This window comes from Acinonyx jubatus, chromosome D4, assembly GCF_027475565.1.
Source record: "Acinonyx jubatus isolate Ajub_Pintada_27869175 chromosome D4, VMU_Ajub_asm_v1.0, whole genome shotgun sequence".
In the NCBI taxonomy this organism is placed as follows: domain Eukaryota; kingdom Metazoa; phylum Chordata; class Mammalia; order Carnivora; family Felidae; genus Acinonyx; species Acinonyx jubatus.
In genome coordinates, this window is record NC_069391.1 from 88,853,020 (window position 1) to 88,873,309 (window position 20,290).

At 43.4% G+C, this 20,290-nt stretch overlaps 1 protein-coding gene and 2 long non-coding RNA genes across 12 annotated transcripts in view; 2 read left to right on the plus strand and 1 right to left on the minus strand.

Annotated features, from left to right (window-relative positions):
* AUH (AU RNA binding methylglutaconyl-CoA hydratase) overlaps positions 1–20,290 on the plus strand; it is a 353,019-nt gene that overhangs the window by 74,216 nt on the left and 258,513 nt on the right. The gene's annotated exons all lie outside the window — the stretch shown is intronic.
* The window catches only part of LOC113594266 (uncharacterized), a 67,589-nt gene that overhangs the window by 1,346 nt on the left and 45,953 nt on the right, over positions 1–20,290 (minus strand). The gene's annotated exons all lie outside the window — the stretch shown is intronic.
* Positions 110–9,613, plus strand: LOC128312260 (uncharacterized). The gene is made up of 2 exons (XR_008291330.1): positions 110–2,083; positions 2,187–9,613. It is a non-coding gene; the product is annotated as an uncharacterized LOC128312260 (long non-coding RNA).

The following is a 20,290-nucleotide window of genomic DNA, read 5'->3' on the forward strand; positions in this document are numbered from 1 at the left end:
GGATGTGATGGGCTTGTTTTTTATATGTATGCGTGTGTGTGTGTGTGTATATATGTATATATAAAATATACGTGTATGCATGTATACACATATGTATATATATGTATATATACGTATATATGTATATGTGTGTGTATATATGTGTATATATATGTGTGTGTGTGCGTGTGTGTATATATATATATATATATATATATATATATATACATATATATGTATAAATTTTCCTTTTTTTAAAAGTAGGCTCCATGCCCAACGTGGGGCTTAAACTCACGACCCTGAGCTTAAGTGTCACATGCCCTACTGACTGAGCCACCCAGGCTCCCTGATGTTGAATGATTCCATGGTCTGGCAGGGAACTGGAACCCATCCCCCCAGGGATAAGTAGGAATCATGCCTGGTCTGTTTGATGGGGAGAGTTGTTTGTCTAGGGGATTAACCCATGGGAACAGAGTGGGGAGGGGAGCCTGTGGTCAGGCCGTTGTGGTTCACCTGGTTTCCCTAGATATTAGGAAGCACACGATACTGGGCCTTTATTGTAGGCCTTGCACCGCATGAGCAAATGGAAATATGGCAAGTTTCAGAAAAGAAAGAAAAGGGCTGAAAAGTACATTAGCCAAAAATAGGAAGCACCCTGGATGGACTGAATACAAGGTAGAGGCGACAGAAGAAAAAGAGCATGAACTTGAAGATGGCTCAGTAGGAAGTATTTCGTCTGAGTATCAGAGAAACGAAGAAGCCTTGTCTGTACGAACTGAACCTCAGGAACCTATAGGATAGTACTGAGGTGTTTAACACTTGTGTCACAAGGAGTCTGAAAGGAAAGGAGAAACTGTGGTTCAGAAGAAAAATGTTTAAAGAAATAATGGCTGAAGACTTCGTAAATTTGCTGAGACATAAACAAGGATTTAAGAAGTGCCTGAACCCACTCAAGATAAGCCGCAAGAGATCCCTGACCAGACACATTCATAAGCCACTTAAAACCACCGACCAAAAACCAACCGACCCACAAAAAATACCCTGGAAAGTCAGAGGAAAATGACACATTATTTATAGGGAACCAGTGATTTGAATGAACTAGATTTCTCATCAGAACAATGCAGTCCAGAAGTCAGTGGAACAGCATCACTGAAGTGCTGGAAGGAAGGAATTGTCAACCCAGAATTCTGTATTTGGAGAAAATGCCCTTTAAGAATGAAGGTGAGGGTGCCTGGGTGGCTCAGTCAGTTAAGCATCTGACTCTTGATTTCGGCTCAGGTCATGATCCCACAGATTGGTGAGTTTGAGGCCCACATCGGGCTCTGTGCTGGCAACGCGGAGCCTGCCTGTGGTTCTCTTTCCCTCTCTCTCTGCCCCTCCCCCACACTGTCTCTCTCTCTCTCTCTCTCTCTCTCTCTCTCTCTCTCTAATACATAAATAAACAGTAAAAAAAAAAAAAAAAACAACTGGGGTGCCTAAGTGGCTCAGTCAGTTGAGCATCGGACTTCGGCTCAGGTCATGATCTCACACTTCGTGGGTTTGAGCCCAGCGTCAGGCTCTGTGCTGACAGCTCGGAGCCTGGAGCCTGCTTCAGATTCCGTGTCTCCCTCTCTCTCTGCCCCTCCCCCACTTGTGTTCTGTCTCTCTCTCTCTCTTTCAAGAATAAATAAACATTAAAAAAAATTTTTTTTAAATACAAAAAAACCCTGAATTTGCTTTTCACCAAACACTCATTCTGGTGACTAGTTTTTAAAGCTGTAATGCCCGTAAAGTGGAATAGAAGGTGTGGAGCATTCAGGCACCCTCCGTGCATGTCCCTGAGCAGGCGGTAGAGTCCGATTATATTCTTTTCACTTACACCCACTTTTATCCACTCAGCAGCGGTGCTCATGGTTGAATGGCTGATGAGCAGCTGTCCCTGCCTGTAGGCAGAGTCGTAGTTCAAGGGAGAAGCCCTGGGCTGAGCGTCTTTGGGCTCGAACCCCACCTCCCTCACTGCATTGTGTTTCATTAGGCACGTTTCTTTTTGAACGTTGTTTCTCAGTTTCTTCTGTTGTGGAATGAAGGTGATGATGTCTGTACCGCGCGGCCGCGGAGAGAACAGGTGAGATTCTGTGTGCGTCAGACGTTGGCTGGCACATTGGCTGGACCCACACTCACTTTATTATGGTCTGTGTTGATTTGCTGTAATTTTTCTTCTTTCTAAGATACCTTTAGCAGCTCTACGTCATAATCGGTGTACAATATACTGCATGTGTTTCTAGCAAGAAAACTTGGTAAGCTTTGACGTGTGGACACCTGTGGAACCATAAACAGCCAGGATGATGAATACATCTATAGCTCTATCACCCCCTAAAGTTTCTTCGCGCAGCCACTGACCCACTGTCTGTCACTACAGGTCAATTTTCATTTTCTGGAATCCTGCAGAAATGTTATATGCTATGTAATCTTTGCTTGCTTTTTATATTCAGCGTAATTATTTTGCTATCTATCGTTTTGTAGTGAGTTCCAGTACTTAATTCCTTCTTATTGCTGAATGATACTGCAGTGGCTGGATGTACCACAGTTTGCTAAGCTGTTCACGTGGGTAGACACTTGGAGTATTTCCAGCTCGGGGGGTCTTATCAGTACAGCCACTGTGCATGTTTGCGTCGCAGCTTGTGTGGGCATATGCTTCCAGCTACCTTGGGTAAGTGCTTACGAGCGGAATGGCTTTATATGATAAGTGCCTGTTTCCGTTGTTACTGCGTGACCAGCACCTCTGAGAATTCCCACCAGCGGTAATGAGAGTTCTCTTTTCTTCTGCGTCCTCACCGAGGCTTGGCGTGGGCTTGTTGTGGATGTCGTTTCCCTGGTGTCTCATGATGTTGAGCATCTTTTCATGTGCTTACTTGCCATCTAGCTCTGTCTCTTTTTTGGGGATGTATGTGTACAAATCCTTTACCCATTTTTTAAAAAGTTTGAGACAGAGAGAGAGAGAGAGAGAGAGATAGCGAGTGAGCGAGTGGGGGAGGGGCAGAGAGAGAGGGGGGAGAGAGAGAATCTCAAGCAAGCAGGCTCCGCACTGTCAGCGAACCATGAGATCATGACCTGAGCTGAAACCAAGAGTCAGACGCTAAACCGACTGAGCTACCCAGGCGTCCCTGGAGCTTTTACCCGTTTTTAATTGGGTCATTTTTTACTGGGGTTTAAATTATTACTGTGTTTTCTTCGTAGTGTTACAGATACGAGTCCTTTATCCAGTAGATGCTTTGCAAATATTTTTTTCCATCTGTGAGTTGACTTTTTAGTCTCTTAGCAGGGCTTTCGAAGAACAGTAGAATTTAATTTTGATAAGTTCAGTTTATCGACTTTTCCTTTCATGGTTTGTGATTTTGGTGGTGTGTCAATGAAATCTTTCCCTAAACCAAAGTCACAGATGGTTTTCTTCTGTTTCGTTCTAGAACTTCTATAGTTTTGGTTTACAGTTAGACATATGATCCGTTTTCAGTCAGTTTTTGCGTATGGTGTGAAGTATGGACTGATAGACGTCTGGTTACTCCAGCAGGATTTGTTGAAAAGAACGTCCTTTTCCTCTGATTTGCCTTTGCACCTTTGTCAAAGGTGAGAAGTCCGCTCTGTGTATGTTTCTTTCTGGGCTCTTTTCAGTTCTCTTACTCTATTTGTCTATCTTGGTACCAATTCCGTACTATCTTGATTACTGTAGCATTAAAATAAATCTTAAAAATAGGTATTTTTAGTCCCCTTCTTAGTCAAAGTTGTTTTGCCTAATCTAGATCCTTTGCATTTCCATATGAATCAGCAGGCCAATTTCTAGAAAAAGATCCTGCTGGGACTTTTGGGTTAACATGGTATTCGATTTATAGGTTAATTTGTAGAGATTTGACCTTGGCTTTATTGTCTCCTCAGACCCATGAATACCATCTAACTATTTCCTTAGGTTGTTAATTTTTCTTACCAGACTTTATGTTCTGTTGTTTGGCAGAACATTCTGTAAATGTGAATGAACTATAATTGTGAATTTTTCTGTTTCTCTTTTCAGTTCCATTAGTATTTGCTTCAAGTATTTTGAGACTCTGTTACTAAGTTTGGAAATATTTAGTTTTGTCATGTCTTATGATGGATTGCTCTCTATATTATCTTAAAATAATCCTTTTTATCCCTGGCAATATGTTTTGTTGTGAATTGGACCGTGCCTGGTATTTATGTAACTACTCCAGTTTACTTTGGTTTGGTGTCGGCCTAATCTGTCCTTTCCTGTCTTTTTATTCATAAGCATTTATGTCTTTTTACTTAAAATGCATTCCTGGTAGGCAGCATATTGTGGGGTCCTGCTTTTCCGTCCATCACAATGACTGTCTTCAGTTGGAATATTCAGACTGTTTACTTTTAATATGATTATTGATACTGTTCTACACAAATCTCTCATATTCTGGGCACCTGGGCGGCTCAGTCGGTTGAGTATCTGACTCCGGCTCCAGTCATATCTCATGGTTCTTGAGTTCAAGCCCCATATCGGGCTGTCTGCGGTCAGCACAGAGCCTGCTTCGAATTCTGCCTCCCTCTCTCTCTCTCTCTGCCCCTCCCCCGCTCGTTCTCTTTCTCTCTCTCTCTCTCAAATAAACATTAAAAAAAATCTTTCTCATTTTCTTACTTGTTTTCTGTTTCTTGTTTTTGTTCCCCTTTGTTTCTTTTTCTTGGCCATTGTTTGGAATTGAGTGGGTTTTTTTTTTATTCTATTTCATGTCCTTTATTGACTTATTCACTATTATTCTTTATTTTTTTTCATTGATTGCTTTAGGACAGGTACTGTATATCTTCCATTAGGACAGTCTACCATCCATCCCATGAATAAAACATCTCATATACAAGAATGCAGTAGTAAGTACTTTTATTGTTTTCCTCTGCTCTTTGTGCCTTCGTTGTTATGCACTTAAACTTTTACATATGCTTTCACCCCACGCTTCATGATTAATTTTGTTAAAAAAAATCAATTATTCTTAAAAGAGATTTAAGTAATCAGGAAAATGTCACGTATTTACTCCTGTGGTTGTTTCCTCTCCCGATTCTTCCTTTGTGTAGACACATACTTGAATTTATTACCAATATCCATCTTCCCGTAACAGTTCTGTGTGCATGGCAGCAGCTGCTGCTGGGCTCCTTCGGCTTTGGGAGATCTATCAAAGTCTTTCGCTCTGTATTTGGAAATGTTTTGGGTGCAGAGTTCCAGGTTGGTAATATTTTTATCTCTCCGTATGTGAGCGATGTCGCAACACCACCCACCGTCTTAGCTGAAGTTGTTTTCTTGACGGGAATCTGCCGTCATCCTTTTCTTTGTTCTTTTGAAACAGTGTGTTTCTTTGCTAGACCTCCCTTATGATTTTTCTCCTTATCCCTGGTTGTGGGCAACTTGAATTATGGCGTGCCTTCGAATAGTTTTCGTCGTGGTCCTTTTGCTCGGCCTCAAACTCCTCGACCCTCTCCCCCTTTTAGGTGGGTCTTTCCCGAGTTTCTTCACACGTGTAGTGCTCAGTACTCCCGTGAACACTCAGGAGGGACCCCCTCCAGATTTCTAGAGTCTGCGCCCCATCCTGCACACTAGTTACCTGTGTCCCCCTGGGCTCACGGCTCCTCTTTAACTGAGAGGGCGCTGGGCTGGCTTGGGGTCCACCTCTCTGCTCCGCGTCCTGGCAGCTCTTTCTGGACCATACGCTTGTGCAGGAGTCGGGCTCACCTTGCTTGGTCTTGAGTCATCACTGTCCCATGTTGCCTCATGTCCAGCGTCCTCAATACTGAGTTTCGGGTGTATCAGGCAGAAGGTAAATCCAGTCTCTGCTACCCTATGGCCGGAAGTGGAAGAGCCATGATTTCGTGAATGAATACGTAAGCATGCGTCCACTCATTGTATTACTTACTATTTAATCTTTCATTGATTAGATAAATAATACTAGTTTCAGGGGTACAACGTTATGATTCTTTGTATGTATATGTTGTAAAATGGTCACCACAGTACGTACAGTTAGCATCTGCTACCACAGAGTCACAAAATATTTTTTCTTCTGGCGGGAGCTTTTATGATTTACTTGTAGCAACTTTTAAGTGGTCAGCACAGTATTATTAACTGCAGTCACCCTGAAGTTGGTTATATCCTCAGAGCTTATTCATTTTGTAGTTGGGAGTTTGTACCTTTGACCGTCTCCGCCCTTTACTCCCAGTCCCCACCCTCACTTCTGGCAACCACCAGTCTGTTTTCTGTATTTATGATTTTGTGGTTTTTTTCTTTTTTCAAGTTTCTTCATATAAGTGAGATCATCCGCTGTTTGTCTTCCTTGGTCTGACATGTTTTACCTAGCATAGTGCCCTCAGGGTCCGTCCGCATTGTGGCAGATAGCAGGATCTCCTCCTGTTTATGGTTACAGAATATTCCATCCAGGGCTTCATTATCCATTCATCCCTCAGTGGGCGCGTCGGTTGCTGGCTTGTCTTGGCTGCTGTAGTCAATGCTGCCAATGGACGTGAGCGTGTGTGTTTCTTCTCGAGACGGTGTTTTCATTTCCTGCGGAGAAGAACCCAGAGTGGAGTTGCTAGGCCGCAGGGGTAGTTCTGTTGTGACGCTCCTGAGAAACCTCCGTTGTGTTTTCCGCGGTGGCTGGACCACTTCACATTCCCACCAGCCGTGCACCGGGGCTCCCTCGTCCCCACTCCCCCGCCGGCACTTGTCATGTCCCGGCCTGTTGACACTAGCCGTTCTGACCCGTGTATTGTGACACCTCATCGTGGCTTTCATTTGCAGTCCCCTCATGACGAGTGATGTTGCGTGTGTGACCTTTGTGTGACCTGTTGGCCATCTGTCTGTCTTGCTTGCAAAAATGTCTGTTCAGAACCTCGGTTCATTTTGTAATCTGTTCTTTTGGTGTTGAGTTGGGTGGATTCTGTATATATTTTGGGCTATTAGTCCCTTATCAGTTCCATGATTTTCAAATATTTTCTTCTATTCTGTAGGTTGTCTTTTCATTTTGTTGATGGTTTCCTTTGCCATGCAGAAGATTTAGTTTTTTACTTTTTATCTTTTGAGAAGAGAGCATGCACGCATGCTAGTTGCGGAGAGAGGTAGAGGGAGAGAGAGGGAGAGAATCTCGAGCAGGCTCCACACTCAGCCGACGCGGGGCTCGATCCCATGACTGTGAGGCCATGACCTGAGCTGAAATTAAGATGCTTGATCCACTGAGCCACCCAGGCGCCCCCGAAGATTTAGTTTGATGTAGTTATGCTGTTTAGTGTTGCTGTTGTTAACTTTGCTTTTCGTGTCAAATCCAAAAGTCACCGTGGAGACCATTGTGAAGAAGCTTACAGCCTGTGTTTTTCCTTTAAAAAATTTATGTTTATATATATTCTCTTCACGTCTTTAATCCATTTTGTCTCGATTGCGTGTATGGTGTAAGAAACTAGTATATTCTTTTGCATACGGGTGGTCAGTTTTCCCAGCACCATTCATTGCGAAGAGACTGTGCTTTCCCCATTGCATATTCTTGGCTCCTTTGTCGAATTAATCGACCATATATGCATAGGTTTATTTCTGGGCTTTCTGTTCTATTCTGTTGCCGTATAGGTCTTTTTATGCCCAAACCATACTGTTTTGATTACTAAAGGTTTGTAAGAAAATGTGGAATCAGGAAACATGATGCTTCCAGCTTGGTTCTTCTTTCTCAGCATTGGTTGGGCTATTTGGGGTCTTCAGTGGTTTCGTCAAATTTTGCGAGTCTTTGTACTACTTCTGTGAAAAATGCCCTTGGAATTTTGACAGGGGTTACATTGGATCTGTAGATTCCTTTGGGTAACATGGCCATCTTCACAGTGTTGTTGCTTTGAGTCCATGAGCAAGAGTATCTTTGTATCTGTTCTGTGTCTTCAGTCCCTTTACTCACGTCAGATACTTTTTAGTGGACGGGTCTTTCACCTCTTTGGTTGGATTTATTCCAAGTATTTTATTCTTTTGGATCCAATTATAAATGGATCGTTTTCTTAATTTCTCTTTCTGATAGTTGTTGTTGTGCAGACATGCAGCTGATTTTTGTACATTGCTTTTATATCCTGCAACTTCCCGGAATTCATTTATTAGTTCTAACATTTCTATGGTGGATTACTTATGATATTTCATATGCAATATATCATGTGTAAATAGTGACAGTTTTATTAGTTCTTTTTTTCTTTGTTTTCTTTCTTCTAGATTTGGATGCATTTTAGCTTTCTTCCTTTAATTGCTCCAGTTAGGACTTCCAGTACCGTATAGCAAGAGGTGACGTGTTTCTGAACGAGGCAAATGTTGTCTTGTTTCTGAACGTAAAGGGAAAATTTTCAGTGTTCCACCATTGAGTATGGTGTATCTGTGTATATGACCTTTCTTAAGTCATGTTTCCTTTATACCCACTTTGTTTAGAGTTTTTATCTTGAACGAAGGTTGAATTTTGTGATGTGCTTTTTCTGCATCTGCTGTGTGATTTTTATCCTTCATTTTGTTAATGTGGTGTATTGTACAGTTTTGTGGCTGTTGAACCGTTCTTGTGTGCCTAGAATGCAGCCCACTTGATCATGGTGAACGTCCTTTTAATGTGTTGTTGGATTTGGTTTGGGTACATTTTGTTGAAGATTTTTGCATCTGTGTTCATCAGGGGTCCTGGCCTGCAGTTTGTTTTCTTTGTGATGTCCTTGTCTGATTTTGTTACCAGGATGATGCTGGCCTCATCGAGTGGAGTTGGAAGTGTTCCTTTCTCTTTTATTGTTTGGGAGAGTTTGGGAAGGATTGGTATTTTTTTAAAGTTCTTGTGTAAATTCAAGTTACTTAACCTACATAATATTAGTTTTAGTTTTAGGTGCACAAAATAGTTATCACCACTTTCATGCATCACCCAGGGCTGATCACACGTGCCCTCCTTAATCCCCTCCCCCAGCCACCTCCCCTCTGATGACCATAAGTTTCTTCTCTAGAGTTAAGAGTTCTCTTTCTTGGTTTGCCTGAGAAGGACTGGTATTAATGCTTCTTTAAAAGTTTGCTAGAATTCACCAGTGAAGTCAAATAGTCCTGGATCTTTGTTTGTTTGTCTGTTATTGATGACTCATTTAGTGTCCTTACTAGTAATTAGTCTGTTCAGATTTTCTGTTTCTTTATTGGTTCAGTCTTGCCGGGTTGTATGTTTCTAGAAATTTATCCATTTCTTCTGGGTTGTGCAGTTTGTTGACTCATAATTTTTGGTAGTAGTCTCATGATATTTGTATTTCTGTGGCATCTGTTATATCATCTTCTCTTTCATTTCTGATGTCATTTATTTGAGCCCTCTCTTTTATTTCTTGTGGGTCTCACTAAAGGTTTATTTTCATAAAACCAGCTCTCAGTTGCGTTGATCTTTTCTATTGTCTTTTTAATTTTAGTCTCTATTTCACTTATTTTGACTCTGATCTTTGTTATTTCCTTCTTCTAACTTAGGGCTTGTTTGTTCTCTTGGTCCTTAAGATTAGATTGTTTATTTGGCATTTTACATGTTTCTTGAGGTACATTTATTGCTATAAACTTTTCTCTTATAACGGATTTTGCTGCATCCCGTAGGTTTTGGTATTTTTGTATTTCTATTTTCTTTGACACCCCCCCTCCCCAATATCTACACATTCTCTGTCTCTCTCTCTCTCTCTCTCTCTCTCTCTCTCTCACACACACACACACACACACACACACACATTTTTATTCAAAGTATAGTTGACATATAATGTATTAATTCCAGGTATATAATGCAGTGGTTTCTGCAGTTACATATGTTACAAACTGCTCAGCTTGGTGAGTGTAGTTACAGTGTCACCATGTTAAGTCGCTCAAATATTATTTGCTGGGCTCCCTGTGCTGTACTTTTCCTCCCTGTGACTTACTTAAAGCCGGAAGTTCGTGCCTCTTAATCCCTTGGCTGATTCTCCACCTGTCCTTCTCTGGCAAGCGCTAATCTCCAGTATTTAGGAGTCTCGGTTTTCCTCTTGATTGCTTTAGTATTTAGATCCCACACGTAAGTGAAATCATACGGTGTTTGTCGTTGTCTAACCTACTAGTTATACCCTCTAGGACTGTCTATGTTGTAGCAGATGGCAAGATCTCATTCTTTTTTGGCACTGAGTAATATTCCATCGATCCATTCCCCTCTTGGTGGACACGTGGGTTGCTTCCATATCGTGGCTTTTGTAAATAATGCTGCAGGAGACATAAGAGTGCATATATCTCTTCAAATTAATCTTTTTATTTTCTTTGGGTAAATATCCAGTAGTAGAATTACTATATCATACTTTTTTTAAAAAAATTTTTTTGTTAACGTTTATTTATTTTTGAGAGAGAGACAGACAGAGCGTGAGCAGGGGAAGGGCAGAGAGAGAGGGAGACACAGCATCCGAAGCAGCTCCAGGCTCCGAGCCGTCAGCACAGAGCCTGACGCGGGGCTCGAACCCATGAACCGCGAGATCATGACCTGAGCCCAAGTCAGACATCTAGCCGACTGAGCCACCCAGGTGCCCCTCGTGTTATTTTTATTTTTAATTTTTTGAGGAGACTCCATACTGTTTTCCACAGAGGTACCACCAATTTACATTCTCACCAATAGCACCTGAGCATTTCCCTTTTTTACATCACTGCCAGCACTTGTCATTTCTTGTCTTTTTGTTGACAGCAGTTGTGACTGGTGTGGGCTGATTTCTCACAGGTTCCTGCCCCCTGGTGCCCGCCCTGAAGTCAGTCAGTACATCTCCTTCCCGTAGAGCCCAGATGGTTTCCAGACTACTGCTTCTGTGCTGGCTCTGAGACCACGGAAGGAAGCTGGTGGCCCTTTGGAGGCAGTTTTGGTTCTTGGTAGTCCTCAGGCCTTCCTGGGGGTGAGGCCCTGCTGGGTTTTAAAGCCACACGGTGCTGGGACTCTTCTTGGTGCAGGTCCACAGGGCCAGGGGTGTGCAACGTGGGGCTTGATCCCCGGGCTCCTCAGGGAGGATCTCCTGGCCTGCGCTGTCCCTCCCACGGGGGGGGCATCGTGCTGGGGACTCGGTTCCCAGCTCTGTCCCTGCCCTTCCTGCCCTTCTGGATGTGGCTTTTGGCTGTGAGTGATCCGTTCTGCTAGTGTTCAGAATATTTTCAGAGAGTGTTGCTTTATATGTGGCGTTTATCTCGGCGTGTCCACGACAGGAGGCGAGCTCAGGACCCCTTGCCCCACTGTCTTCCCCCACTCTCCGTGACCCCACAGTTTTCCCCCACTCTCCGTGGCTCAGCACAGCTTGTGTGGTTTAATGTCCCCATATTTATGAATTTTCCAGTTGTTTGCTTTAGGTGATTGCTGATTCCATACCATTGTGGTCGGAAAGATGCTTGATCTGATTTCTGTCATCTCCCATTCATCGACCTTTCTTGTGGCTTAACATATGATTTGTCCCAGAGAATATTTCATGTGCGCTTGAGAAGAAAGTTCCTGCTGTAGGATGGAATGTTCTGTAAATGACTGTTAAGTCCATCTGGTCTAATGTGTCATTTAAGGCAGTGTTTCATTATTGATTTTTTGTCTTCATTATCTATCCATTGATGTAGTTAGGTGTCAAAGGACCCTCCTGCTATACGGGCGTCTGTTTTTCCCTTTAAGGTTTTTGTTTTTTTGGTTTTTTTTGTAATGTTTATTCACTTATTTTGAGAGAGAGAGATTGAGAGAGAGGGGGAGCGTGTGAGCAGGGAAGGGGCAGAGAGAGGGAGAGAGAGAATCCCAAGCAGGCTCTGCGCCGAGCTGATCGATGCAGGGGCTCAGTCCCACAACTATGAGATCATGACCTGAGCCGAAATCAAGAGTCGGATGCTCACCGACTGAGCCACCCAAGTGCCCCCCTCCCCGTTAAGTTTGTTAATCTTTGCTTTATATACGTATGTGCTTCCGTGTTGGGCCCATAAATATTTACAAATGTGATATTGTCTTGTTGGATTGACCACTATCGTAATATAAAGACCTTCTTCGTCTTTTATTACGATATTTGTCTTAAAGTTCATTTCATCTGATATAAATATACTTCTCCCATCTTTTGGTTTCCATTTGTGTGAAATACCTTTTCCTGTCTCTTCACTTTCAGTCTGTGCGTGTCCTCTGATCTGAAGTGTCTTTTGTGGGCAGCATATGTTTTGTTTTGTTTGAATTCATTCAGCCATTCTGGGTCTTTTGATTGGACATCTAGTTGTTTTACATTTACAGTAATTATTGATACGTGGGTATTTACTGCCACTTTGTTAACTGTTTTCTTGCTATTTTGTAATTCCTTTATTTCCTTCTCCTTGCTCTCTTCTTTTGTGATTTGATGGTTTTCTGTAGTGGTGAACGTAGCTTCATTTCTCTTTATCTTTTGTGTTTCTGCTGTGTGTGTGTGTGTGTGTGTGTGTGTGTGGTGACCATGAAGCTCACATGAAAGAACTTATACTTATAAACATCAGCTGAAGTTCAAACGCATCCTACATTTTTATTCCCCCTCCATGTTTAGTGTTTTTGACGTCACATTTTTACATCCTTTTATCTTGTGTATCCGTTAACAAAATTGTAGTTACAGTCACTTTTACTACTTTTTTCTTCATGTTAGTCATATAAGTGATCAGCTCATCACCTTTACAACATTAAGTTGTTCTGGATTTTGCTGTTTATTTACTTTTATGAGGAGATTTATACTTTCATATATTTTCCTGTTACTAATTAGCACCCTTTCATTTCAGCTTAAAGCAGTTTCTTTAACGTTTACTTTTCTGTGAGGCCAGTCTAGAGATTTTCCAAAGCTGTCTCCTTCAGTTCTGAAGGACAGTTTGCCTGGTTTTCTCGGCTGGAAAATGCCTTTCTTTGAGCACATGGATCGTACCACGCCCGCTCTGTTCTGGTGTGGAGTTTCTGCTGAAAAATCTGCTCCTAGGCTTGTGGAAGGTTCCCTGTTTACAACGAGTTGTATTTGTCTTGCTGCTTGAGGTTCTCTCCTTGTCTTTAACTTTTGGCACTTTAATTATATGTCTCGATGTGGGTTTCTTCGGCCTTTCCTCACATGGAGCACTCTGGACTTCCTGGAACCTCAGGCCCTTAATCCCCCAGGTTTGGGACATTTTCAGCCATTACGTCTTCAAAAAGTTTTCTGCCCCTTTCTCTGTTCTCCTGGGACCTCTTTCATGTGGTTGTTAGCTTTCTTCCTGTTGTCCGATGAATCTCTTAAGATTTCTTCACGTGTTTTTATCCACAGCCCCCCCCGCCCCCCACACACCTTTTGCTTTGATCGTATGTGTCCCACTGGTCTGTCTTTGAGTTCACGGCTTTTTTCTTCTGCTTCATCATTGTCTTGAACCCCTCTGTTGTATTTTACAGTTCAGCTCTTGTGATTTTCAACACTGTGACTTCCATTTGGTACCTTCGTCTATTTTCTTTGTCAAAACTGCCACTTTGTGCATGGATTCTTCTCCCGTCTTCACTGAGCATTTTTATGATCGTGATTTTGGAATCACTCGTATCCATTCATGGAGGCCTTTTTAAGAGAATGAGGTGTCTTCTTCATTTTTTGTTTGGAATATACCCTGTGGTTCTTCATTTTCCTTGACTCTGTGTTGGCTTTTTATGCATGAGCTGAAGCAGCCACCTCTCCCAACCTCTTCCAGGGTTCTTGGAAATGAACCTTGGCATTCACCTCTGCCCTAGCTCTTGGTTGTCTCTCAAAACATTGTTTTTGTCTTTGCATCTTGCTTCATTCTGAGTGGCTCCTGGCTCCTGGTAATTGAGGGTGTGGGGAGTCCTGTCAGTGTCCCCAAGGGGAGGATCTTAGCGTCTGGATTCAGACTGACGGGAAGCTACAGGAGCTTTTAAAGTCTGCAAACGGACGTCCCACAGGAGGACCGGGAGATGGGTGTTTCTGTCTGCTTCCTGAATTCTGAACCCCGAGGCGATGGCCAGACAAGAGCTGTTTCTTACTGCTGTTGTCCTGTCGGTCCTGTTAACATGGCCCAGCTGGCCTCCCTACCCAGGCTGTCTGGACAGAAGCCGCAAAAGCGGGGGCTCCAGGTGTGCACAAGGTCCTTTCTCAGTGACCTGGGGCAGGACAGATGCAGAGCTCGCAGGTGGCACCTGCTGGTTTCTGTCTCTGGCAGGGAGTGTAGTGGCTCCTTGACGTGTGGCCCCTCACGCCACAGCCGGGAAGATGAGCGGATGGGCCTCTGTCACCAGAATCCTGGGCCTTGCGGGCTGCCGCCTCCACTGCTGTGGTCGTGTGGAACCCAGGAACGTGGGGCTTGCCACCAGAGCCACGTGATAGGGGGTGTCGGCCACAGCAATCGGGGCACCATGTGTGTGCACAGGCTCGTTTCTGGGGGACGCCGGTGACCTGGAGAGAGGCGGGGGAGGGCGCATCGGTGGTGCCCGTGGCCCCTTAGTCTCTGAAGAGGATTAGAGGCCGCTGGGTGTGTGCTGAATTAGCTGCCTGCCCCCCAGGATGGACCTTCCACAGGAAGACCTGGCGCTTTCTGGTTGTCTGTCTGTCTCTCCGTTCACCCTAGCTTGTGGGCCTTCTGCCATGAAGCCTGATGACTTTCAAAGCTGGACGTTTTGTGTTTTTGTCTGTCAGGGTGCAGGTCTTAAAGTTTGGGGTGCCCAGTGTGAAGTTCAAACCCTTGGTTCCTCGGGGGGCAGCCCGGAGTCGAGAGCTCACTCCCGGTTGTACGCTGCCATGGGGCTGGGGTTTGTGGGGGGAGTGTCCCAGCCTGTCCTGCTGCTTCGACCTGGGCTTTTCCCCTTGGCCCCTTGGGGACGAGCTGCTCAGCTGGCTCCTGCGCGTCCTTCACAGGGAAGTGGTGTATGTTTAGCCGTAGATCCGACGCGTCCTGGAAGAGGCCATTCAGGGCCCTGTAGTTCACTGTCTTGACCTGGAAACCTGGCGTGTTCTTTTTATGAAACAACTGACGGTTTAATCAGAAAAGTCTTCTTAATCTATACATCCAGACGGTCGCTGTTTCTTCGTCACGGACAACTCACCAAATTACTTCCAGGTCTGTTGTCTCCAGAGGTGAGATCTTAAGAGCACCAGTCCTAAAAGGCGTTGCCGTGAGTTCCTCAAAGGAAACAGGCTGTTTGTCACCCAGGCGAGCGCCATCTGTCCTCATTGTGGCGGAGCTGAAGACCGTCCTGTTAATATTCAGACTTCTCTGTACGTAAAACTGGCCTTTATTGGATCAGCTTTTTGGTGCCTATAGGGTCATATTGCCAAGCCACAATGGGATTTTATAGTCAAGTGTCTCGCCTTTGCATTTTGCCTAATTTTTCATTTCAGTGGCACTTTGTGAGTATGTATTTGGACCCCCGTGAACCACGGCCACGGCCGCCTTTTGTGGTAGTGCTGCCGTGTGATCCTGTTGTGCGTGGCCCGTGGCCGGCGGTCAGTTCTGCTTATTGCCTTACGCTTCCTTCCCCTGGTCTTCTGCCTTCTGTTGTTTCTCTCCTGATGGCTCACCACTAGAAAATCGCCTGCCTTCTCCATCATGACCCTTCCAGTGGGGGAACCAGGGCCGCCCTTCCCGCAGGGCCTGTGTCACCCTGGGAGGTCTTCTGGAAGAAATGTTGTAACCGCAGTTAATCAGAAAGTGATGGTGTGACTTGAAAATTTACCTTCTAGAGCATCTGAATACAAAAGTAATATTGCTGGGTTTTAAAAAAGGAAGACAGAAACACTAACAACGTATGATGAGAAATACAAAATAATAATAGGAGCCAGTTTTGGGGGAATTTCAGGATTAATCTTTCAGTAATAGAATTTCTTAAGAGCAGCTGCTGATGCTGTGTACTGTCGCTTGATTTTGCTTCAGTCAGTGTTCAGCTCATAAGTAACCATGATTAAGGGTTTGAAGCCTGTCATTTCAGATTTAAAAATGCATCTACCAGTGTATTAATACAGGCTATACATAGATTTGTTTTACCTAAAAGTATGATCATATTACACATTCTCTTCTGCAACTCGCTGGTTTTGATCTAATGGTAGAATTTAGATATCTCTCCTTGTCTTATTTATAATTCTGGTAGAAAAGCTCCCAGTGTTTTCACCAGAAAGCAGTCTCCTGGTCTTTACTTTGAGATTATACATCCATAATCTTATGAAGGAAATATTATGACATGCTAATAATGTTGAATTTTCGTGGTGTCCTTGAAATATGCAGATTTTCTGTTGTTGAAAGATTCTAGCTTTCTTGGAACGACCCATTCTGGCAATGGTGTATTATTCTTTGAAACGGTAATTTTTTGCATCTATTTTCATAGATCAGATTAGTTGGGAATTTTGTTTCATATGTTGTCTTGCAAGATTTTGGTAGCCGTTAAATACTAGCATCTTAAAATTACTTAGAAGCTTTATTAATCTAGTTTCTGAAATGGTTGAGATTATAATGGCATTAACGTGTCTTAGAAATTTTGTTCTAATTTTGTGTGTCTTGGTATATTTTGACATTTAAAAAAATTTCCTTTAATAAATGACATTATTGGAGAAATATAGTTACCCAGATTTTCAGATATATTTATCTTATATAGAGCTTTTTTTAAAAAAATTTTTTTAATGTTTATTTTTGAGAGAGAGAGGAACAGAGACAGTGTGAGAGGGGGAGGGGCAGGGAGAGAGGGAGACACAGAATCCCAGGCAGCCTCCAGGCTCTGAGCTGTCAGCACAGAGCCCGACACTGGGCTTGAACTCATGAACCGAGAGATCATGACCTGAGCTGAAGTTGGAGGCTTAACCGACTGAGCCACCCAGGTGCCCCGAAAAGAAAGTGTATTTCTTTTTGTTTGTATAGTATAGGTGAGGTTTAATAAAGTGTGTTTTATTAATTATATATATATTTTTAGTTTTTGTGTATTTTATCTGTCAAATTTAATAGATGTGTCTTAAGGGCGCCTGGATGGCTCAGTTGGTTAAGCGGCCGACTTCGGCTCAGGTCATGATCTCACGGCTTGTGGTTTTGAGCCCCGCGTCAGGCTCTGTGCTGACAGCTCAGAGCCTGGAGCCTGCTTCCGATTCTGTGTCTCCCTCTCTCTCTCACCCTCCCCCGTTCATGCTCTGTCTCTCTCTCTGTCAAAAATAAATAAACATTAAAAAAAAAAATTAAAAAAAAAAAGTTTGTAGCTGTTATAAAATGAATTCTGAGAGGTAATTCTATCCTGTTTTCCACATTCTTTATTTCAGAAAGAAAACCCCACGGGAAATGTGTTTCATAGTCCTGATGTCTTTCACGCCCGTTTCCTGCCCTGTCTCTGCTAAAAGAAATTGTTCTTGCCTCTTGCCAGTGTCTGCTGTGCCAGATTTAGTTCAGTAGTTCTTTATATTTTTATGTAGGTGTGATATACTTAAAACAGTTTTGTTACTTGCATTTTTCTTTGGAATTGTCAGAGTTAGCAAATTATCTTTGTGGAGTTTCTCAAAAATAATGCTGGTCTACTGGTGTGGCCATTATTAGATGTTGAAAATACTTGCTTATGTAATTCTCCTCATCCTTTATTTTTTCCAAGATTTGAAAATAGAGCATTGTGAGAGCTAGCCTTAACTTATGGGGTTACACAAACGAAATTCATTATTTGATATTGACCATAGCTATTTTTCTTGCTCTTGCATGGAAAAATTATTTACAACTTTTTAAGAGCACGAAGCTATGCTTTAGGAAGCTATTTTCGTACTGGTCCCGAAGGACAGATTGCCTATTCCTTTCCCACCCTAACGAAACTAGGTCACTAGCTTTTGGCACATGTTCATGATGTGAGATTTATTTGATGTTCAAGTGTGCTGTCTAGAAATAGTGACGCTGTGTCAGCAAGGCCACTGTTCGTTTCATGAACATAATTTCCAGTGCCCTGGAATTAATTTATTCCTTGACCTGTTAATAATTCCACTTGGTCATGAGCATTTCAGAGGCAGAAGAAGTATCTGGAAATGGTCCTGGTCACCCTGTTAGATGACGAGTTACGGGGTCTCTGTTCAGCTTGCAGGTTTGGCCTGTTGCAACAGTTATCTTAGGGAAGCCGAGTGTTTTTATTAAGCAAACTTCTGCCTGATGCCATGACAGGATCCGCGGCTCAGGCAGTTCAGAATATTCACCCAATATGTGTATTTTTGAATTCTGCCTTACTGTGGCCAGCTTTAAGCATCATCAGGGAAGTTCCCTGTCCATTCACAGCCAGAAGCCAGTACTTGAAAAAAATAGGGAGTAATCAGAGGACTCCTCTAAAATTAATCATCTGTGGTTACTAAAATGCCTGAGAGTTAAAATGAGCTTCTTTGAAATCAGTCATATATTAATTAGTTCAGTGTTTCAGAAAGAGATGGAGACAATATGAGGTATTGTAAAACCACTAACCTCACCTAGCGTGGCCCTGGAGTGGGCTGAATCCTTGCTCTGTGGCCTGGGGAAACTGACTTGCTTGCTTCTCTGTGCTTCTGGCTCCTAATCTGTAAAGTGTGATAATAGTCTCGAGTATTCGATTATGGCATCGCGCTGATGGGAGGAATAAATGGCGGCAGTTTGATTGTTTTTAATGTTTTATTTTTATTTTTGAGAGAGAGAGAGACTGAGTGCGAGAGAGCGTGAGCGAGCAGGGGAGGGGCCGAAAAAGAAGGAGACACAGAATCCGAAGCAGGCTCCAGGCTCCGAGCTGTCAGCACAGAGCGTGATGTGGCTCGAACCACGACCTGAGCCAAAGTTGGCGCTCAACCAACCGAGCCACGCAGGCACCCCGATTTTGTAATCTTGAGACACTGACGGTCTTAGGTTTTGGTTTGCTTACATGGGCTCCCAGGGCTTTGGAGCCACGTCAGTCACATGGCCTCGTTTAGTTGATTTAACAAATTGTATCTCTGCTGGTGTGATCTTGCCCTCCAAGTGTCCCCGCACCCTGCCACCCTGCGGATGTGTGCCCAGGGAAGGAACTGGTCCATTTGGTGGGCTGGCTGCAGCCCCATTGTGTGCTAAATGGTAGGTGTTTTTAGTAAATGTTCCTTGAATGAAGCCAAGCGGGTTTTTGTTTTTGTTTTTGTTTTTTTAATGTTGTATTTTCTAGGAGTTTTAAGAGGCATACCCCGAAATTATGTTTACATGTTCTTTGGATTAGTTTTTTGTTCTTTGTTTGTGTTTAGCACATTTGCATTCTGTGTCTGTTGCTTTCCTTGGTATAGTTTGTTTTAAACTAGGCCTATTTCAGTGCCCATGGGGATACATTCTTGAGATTCCAGGGAGGTGTCAAAACCGTTTCCCTGCTCTGCAGACCTTGAGAGGGCTTTGTGTGCACATCACTGGAGCCTGAGGAGGCTGAAGAAGAAAGGAACAGATTGTCTTTCTTAAACTCAAGTGTACCTGGCCAGCCCTTTCACACTTCCTAGAAGAGAGAAAAGAAAGTAGAGTCAGATTCAGGAGTGACTTTAATTTGTGGCTGCACAAAATTAAAGCTGTAGAAAGAGTGTTAGTCCAAGAGCTCAGACTCTTCTTAAATGCGGACAGCTGAATTTCTGTGAGTCAGTGATTGCTGTATAACTGGAGCTGTCACCCCCTCCCAGTCCCCGTTATTTGGGTCGCTGTGTGATAATTTTTTGATGATTTGCTTCACGAATGGACACACATTCATGTCATTTCTGATGCTTTAAAAACATTTCTGTTGAGTTACGAGAACAGGGAGGGTTTAAAATATTTTAGTGCTACCTTTATCTTGTGCAACCTTAAGTAGGTGTAGCATTTCTAATGCCACTTGAATTGGCCATTCCAACACGTGAAGTTTAGAATATTGATTTTCATTCTCCCACCCGGCGCAAGAATGAACTTGTCACTACTCTACTACTAGTGAAGTATGGCAGAGGCCTTTGCAATGCAGATACTGGGGGACTGACGCGTTCCAAGGAAGAACTTCCTCTTTGCTAGTTCCACCGACGGAAGTGTGTTTTACACCTCTGTCGTGATGAACCTGTTTTGCTTTTGTTTGGCTTTCCGGGCGTCTGGGTCCCCCTTCCCAGTCTGGGTCCCTGCTCTATGGGTCTGAGAGGGTGTCTGCTAGCTGAAGTTTCTGCTCAAGATTTTGTGTTGAAACCTGATCTCAGAGGTTGGGACAGTGGATGGGGGGTTCCTTCCGGTGCTGTGGTCTTTGTCCAAGTCCCAGGCAGCAGAGTTCTTACTGGAGGTGGCCTCTGGTGTGGGGGGCTGTCCTCCCGTTTAGGGTAGTCTTGCTGCCTATGTGTTTTCGAACGTCATCCTTCAGCATTGCTGGTAATTCTTGGAGTCACTCAGAAA